The 6,358-nt window shown below is 43.4% G+C and overlaps 1 long non-coding RNA gene across 1 annotated transcript; it reads left to right on the top strand.

The window, feature by feature from the left end:
* The first annotated feature begins 3,520 nt into the window (after positions 1-3,520).
* Positions 3,521-5,289, top strand: LOC120322997. The gene is made up of 2 exons (XR_005563036.1): positions 3,521-4,068; positions 4,949-5,289. It is a non-coding gene; the product is annotated as an uncharacterized LOC120322997 (long non-coding RNA).
* The last annotated feature ends 1,069 nt before the right edge of the window (positions 5,290-6,358 follow it).

A 6,358-nucleotide genomic window follows, 5' to 3' on the forward strand; every position in this document is an offset into this window, starting at 1 on the left:
CAGCTCTGTGGCTTGTGCTCACTTCTGCAAACAGCTTGGTGTTAGAAAACCTCTTATTTAGTGCTTCTCCATGATGAAAGCTTCGGGCCTGTTGTCAACACAAGGCACTTCTTCCCCTTAGGGGGAGAAAGGGAGCAGTTTTTAGAAGCAGTTTTGTGTCTATGTCGTTTCTTGTCCTGCCCTTGTCCCAGAACGATGTTGTGAGCCTGAGGCTGCACCGCGTGGAGTCCCCAGCCTCACCCAAGACTGTGCTGCTCCCTCAAAGTTCCATTGTCCCACAGCACAACAGGGGCTGTAGGAGTAACAGGAAAACCTAAAAAATATCCTGATGGGGTGTGGGAAAGCAAGAGGACCCCAAGGTTATTCCAGTGCCCAGCCAGGCTGTTCCTTTAACAGAAAAGGCAACAGACTGAGCCCATCATGCAGCAGGTCTTGGCCTTTTGGGAGGGAGAAAAAAACCAGTGGCCTTTGGTATTGTTGTCTCAATTATTTGTGCTGTGGTACCACCAGGAGGCCCTGTTCTCCTTTGGGACCAGTCCAGAGCTGGCAGTTTTCTCTCTGTCACATTCAGTGAATACGTGGAGGTGACAAGGATCCAACTGTACTTTCAGCTCTGCTGCTTCTTGCTGCCAGCACACACTTGCACCCCTGCAAGTGATTTCCCTCATGAAGGGTGTGTAAGCTGATTTAATTGCTAATAGGGCAGATCTGACAACAGAATACACAGCTATGTTTGTTGGCATGTTCTTAAGATGTGGGGGAAAGGAGCGAGAAGCAAAGTAAAAATAGACTCTCTTAAGAGGTTTCATGATCTAATACATCTGGACAGTGTAAGTTATAATGTCTGGACTAAAGAGTTATCCATCTTTGTTTTTTTGTAATAATCTCCTCGGTGTTCTTATGGCTCAGACTCTTTTGTTCCTGTCATCAGGATGCGTGGTTGGACTTTAGGAGCAGTTTGCTGTGCTTCATTTGCTGTCTTGCATTCAAGTTCATTTGCATTCTGAATATTTCAGAGTACTTTAAAAATGGTCATTAAGTGTATCTTGGTATGTCTTTGAAAAGGATTATTAATTGTATGCTTCAAATTTTATACATCCCCATGCAATACAGGGTTTGGATACTTTTCTTTCCTTCTGTTTTCCTCCTTCAGATTTACAGATCCAGACTCCTGAAACCTATTCTACTCTAAGCCAAAGCTGTTCTCTTTATCCTTGGGACGTTTTAAAGAGGTTGACAGATGAGTTATGAGTTAAAGTTTAGGTCTGGCTTTAAAAAGATTGTACTAAACAAACCAGTGTATTATTATGCTATGGGATCACTTAAAGAGTCCCTTTTATTGCCAGAACCCGTGTGTCCTTTCTGGTCTCTGTACAGTGGGATCAGAGGTAGCAGAAATAATAAACCGTTGTCACTGATAAAAATAAAGGAAGATGTGGACCTTTGGTGGTGGACCAGGAGTTAGGAAGAGAACACAGTCTTTTGAAGTGCTGAGAAATCTATATGCAGCAATTTTGTGCTTGAGGTAGGCAGTGAAGGATGAAAATCATTATGTTAGTATCTTTCTCAAGGTACTGTGAAATAAATCCAGCAAAATAGAGGGGAAAAAAATTATATGGAATTAATAGAACTTACATTATAATGGGCCAAAGAAGCAACTACATGATGAAGGGAAAATATTCTAGCTGTGTGGCAATATTTGTTTATTTTTATTTGATGACTTTATGTTGGAAGAGACAAAAATAAAACGTTCCCAAAATTAGTCACAGTAAGTGTTTGAACAAAAGATGCAAATTAGCTGGAATCAGCTATTGAGCCAGAGCCATGGACATGGTGGTGCATTGCAAGGAAAAATACCAACATTCAGGGCCCTTTGGCTTTGCAGCAGCTCAGAGATGCTGAGCCTCGATAAGAAGCCACAAGCAGGAGGCTTAGAGCTCACCTAAGGACCAAAGAGAAACAACCTACAGTTCTGGTGAAAGGGTCCAAGCTGAAGGACATTCCTTTCATTTATTTTCCACCAGCTAATACCCCATTTCCTGTCAGTTCTGGGCCAGAGCTCACTTTGCTGACTTCAGCAAGATGGTCAAGCCTCAGATTTCCATTTTCCAAGTGCAGCCTGCTTTGCAGGAAAACATAGATACAATCCATCAGCAGTCCTGAGATTCAGCTGGTCCCAGCAGCCCCGTGTGCATGCACTCCAGGAGAGCTGAATGTGAGTTTCCAGCCCTGGGGGAGTCTCTGGAGTCTGTCCTTTAAATACTTGCTTTTATATATTTATTTCTGTTTATGACAGAAGACGAGGGTGTGAACAGGTCCCATCACCTCCCGCATGGGTTGTGGTTCGTGAGCCTTATACCAGGGTTCAGTAAAACCTGGGCAGGATTTGGCTTTGGAAAAACAAAGGAAAAGGGATTAAAAGGGATTCCTACTTCTCCAGCTTAATTTTCTCACATCTCTCAAGAAATTCGGATTTCTGAGCCACAGGGAAAGGATGGAGCTTGCTCTCTTCCTTATCACAGATCTTGGTGATGAGCAGGGTTTGGGATGCAGTGGGTCTTTGCTGCTGTTACTCATTTCCTTACTGCTTTCCAAGCCCCTGTGCTGTTCCCAGTGCTGGGATCTGTTCCCTGGGCTGGGAGGTGATGGGGCAGGATCTCTGCTCTCTTTCCTGAGGACAGATCCAGCTGTATTTTGTATCTGAGGCACACTGTCAGTGTTTAAAAAAGGCAGCCTATAGGAGCATAGTCTATTTTTCTGGAAGCTGTGCTAGTGTTTAATGCCCCTCTCCTGTACCCAGGGTGGGGAGCAAGGGTCTGCCTCTAAATGTTAACAAGAATACCCCTGATTCATGGGACAGCTTCTCTAAAGTGACCTGTGAGGAAGGGATTTGGCTCTAAAAAGAGGTTTGTAGGTATGGAATAGCCAGGGTAAAACTCACTGCTGGGGCAGCTCTTCACCTCTGGAGGGGAGGAACACTGGCACAGCCTGCTGGTAGTCAGGGAGCCTTTTGGTATCAAAACAATGCTTTGCTTTCTGCCAGGCTCATGGTTGTAGCATTATTTTGGTCTTTACAAGTGGAAATGGAACAAGAAAAAAAGAAGCCTGATGTCTTTCATTTATCTTTAGAACTCATACCTTCCCTTAGCCCAGAGAGCTATGAATTTATTGTATGTGATAATAAGAATGTAATTATACATCAGAACTAAGTAATTGCCTTTGGTTTATTACAAAACTATTTTTTTGACTTTGGAGTTTCTCTAAATAAGTTTTAAATGTTAAATATTATAGTCTAAAAATTGTTCAATAATGAAAAAGCCCTGCCTGGGGCAAGATTACTTCTACCTGATGCTCAGCAGAGCTGCAGTGAGTGGAGCTCTGCTACTGAGGTCATCCCAGATGTGCCACTTGAAAAAGATGAAGTAATCTTGTGTTCTTGAAAAGTGTCTTTGGAGTTGGGGAGCAAGAGGTTCCTGTCACCTTATCATTGATTTAGCCTCATTTGTGAGCACTGAAGTTAGTTTGTTTGGAATGAAATCCACTCAGATTTAATTTGTCAAAATATTTGCATTCATTCCTGTTTTCATTCATCAAAATAGGCATTTAACCTGTTCCTTTTAATTCTCCTAGTTGCTGACCTTGTTTCAGAGCAGTGCCTGGGGAGATGGGATGTGTCCTATGTCCTTCAGGAGCACTGAGGCTGAAAAGGCACTTTTGGGAACTTGCTCTTTCCTGGGTCTGCACATGAGGGAGGACTCTTTGGCACAGGGAGTGACTGAATTTTTCCTAGCTCCAAGCCATAGCTTTGAATCTTCCAGTGTGCAAGATGCAGATTGTTGTCCTGTGGCTGAATCCCACCGAGGTATCCTAAAGCTGGCAGCTCACAGCTTCAGGGAAGAGGAATGAACACCTTGCTTCAGTTGTCCAGGGAAGAATGGAAAGAGGGGCCAACCCCCCAGCTGCATCAGAGTGGCTGCTGATCCTTCTGCCATGCTGGGAAAGGGGTTTTTCTATTGGCCATGCTGGGCTGCAGACTGGGACAAGCCTTTAGTCGAATGTGTCAGCCAGGTAAAACCTTTGCTTAAAAGCTTCTTTTTCCAAAACCACAGGCTGCTTCATCCCTCACCCTCAGAAAACTGCTCAAATAACTGTTTTCCCCAAGCCATCCCTGCTCAGTTTGTTATCATTTTCATTATTAAACATTTATACAAACACTGTAACATTTTATAGTGTTTGACAGAGATTTTCAAGTCTGCTAATTAGCATGGTCTCTGACACATGGAATATACTTTTATTAGTACCCATTCATGGCCTTGTTATTCAGGAGAGGTTCTCTTGTGAATGGAAACGTGCATTACTGCACTTCAGGCTAATAAGTGTGACATAAAATATGACACACAGAATTAACTGCTGCGCTACAGGATCCAGCAATTGGGGGTGATGTGCATATGGTCACACTGAGACTCTGTTTGCATCACTGCTTTTCTGCCTTACTGCCTTATTAAAAGTCTGAGAGAGGAAAATATTGGGAGAATGAGGAGGGAGAGAAGAAATGAACAAATCTAACTTGGCATAGATAGGTTTGGCTCAACAATATAACAGTTGTCAGCAGCCTTTTCCACAAGCCTTTTCCTCAATGAGGAGAGCACAAAAAAGTGATTGAAAAGTCAGTTCATGTGCGTACAGCATTCTTGGAAAGAATCTGAGGGGGGAAAAAACCTCTCAAACAACCCCCCCAAATAAGAAGTTATGTTTGTAAAATGAAGTCTGCTTTATGCTTCTGCATGTCCAGTGTCAAAGCAGAGCTCTCCAAGAGGAAGTGCAGTCCTGTGTTCACCCTGATTGCCTGGTCCAAAGATTAGATACAAAAAACCAAAAAGTGGCCTCTCTTCTTTTTTCCCTTTCCTCTGCTCACTCCTCTTCCATTCTGCTTCCATTCGTTTTACAGGTTAAGACAGATTAAGTGACTCTTTGAGCAATTCCAGCCCAGTTCAATGAGGAAAAAAACAAACCTATTTGCCTTCAGCATCACCACCTTCACAGACATCCATGGGGACTTCACAAACCACTCGAGTGGGTGTACTTGAAATAGTTTCTGTTGCAATGATCCTAAAGAAAGAAAAGGACAATCCTGATGGATGAAGGGAAATGGTTAAGCAGAACGGCTGCAGTCTGGCAAAGGGAGTTGCCTGCCTGGCCAAGACCCTCTCTTTTGTTTCTTTGCTTTTTTTTAGGCTTTGCAAAGTGTCCCTGTAGAGAAGAATTGGGGAATAAAATTCCTAAAGTTCCCGAGAAACTGTCAGTGAAGTTAATTCCTAGATTTAAGTAAGAGTTTAGGCAACAGTAAAGTGAAATCTGTATGCATAGGTGTTTATGCATGTATATATATGTGTATGTGTGTAATATATGTGTTAATGGCTATGGGAAATGATTAAGAGCATTTGATGCTTTTTTGCTGCTACTGTGTGGCTACTAATCTAACAAAAGATTATTTACTTCAGGTTTGTCCTGATAAAGCCCCCTTGTGAACATCCACTGAGTGTGGGTGTGTTTGCAGTTTTGGATAGGTATGAAAAAGCTTTGGCCTGAAAAGCTTTGTTAGATGTACTTATTTTAAAAACGTGGGAAGGACTGCTTCCATTTTAATGGAGTATCCCATGGTTTTCCAGGGTCTCCCACACCACTCTAGCTAGCCACAAGCCTGCTCCAGGTCATAAAACCATTGAGAGTAATTAAATACTTAAGAGAGCTGAACTCCAGGGCTCTCATCAGACCAACAAGCCACTTTACAACCCACGTATATATTCCTGTGGAAAACAGCCTGTAGCTGCAGAGAACCTGCTGGCTCCCCTAAATGCTAATTAATGTTGCAGGGCTGCTGGAACACCTGGTTTTGAACCCCAGCTTGGGAGATGGGGTGGGAGATGCCAAGCAGGCATTGGCACTGTCAGACCCCACTGATGCTGCTCCAGCAGCTCCATGCAAGCAGAACCCGGAGGGACAGGAGCCTAAAGGAGGAGCAGGAGGGTTGGGCTCCTGTTTCTTTCCTGCTGCACGTGTGTGACACTCTTGTCAGTGGTGCACTGCAGCTGCTGCAGTTTTGCAAAGCCTGTGGTGGAACTGTGGCTCTGCAGCTCCCGAGGAAAGGTGTTCCCAGAACTGCTCCCTGAAGCAGATACAGCAAAAAATATTGGGCAAAAATGTGCATCCAGCACTTTTTAAAAATGTAATTCTTGAACTAATAATTTTCTCTCATGGTATGCTGGATGTTTCCAAGTGTTTGGCCATGATCTCTGCTCCCAAATGTGTGATTCCAGGAAATTAAGCTAAATGGAAGTTTGGGGAGAGCAATAGATCC

The sequence above is a fragment of the Pipra filicauda genome, unplaced genomic scaffold, assembly GCF_003945595.2.
Source record: "Pipra filicauda isolate LSUMZ 115617 unplaced genomic scaffold, ASM394559v2 scaffold181_size1560634_pilon, whole genome shotgun sequence".
NCBI lineage: Eukaryota > Metazoa > Chordata > Aves > Passeriformes > Pipridae > Pipra > Pipra filicauda.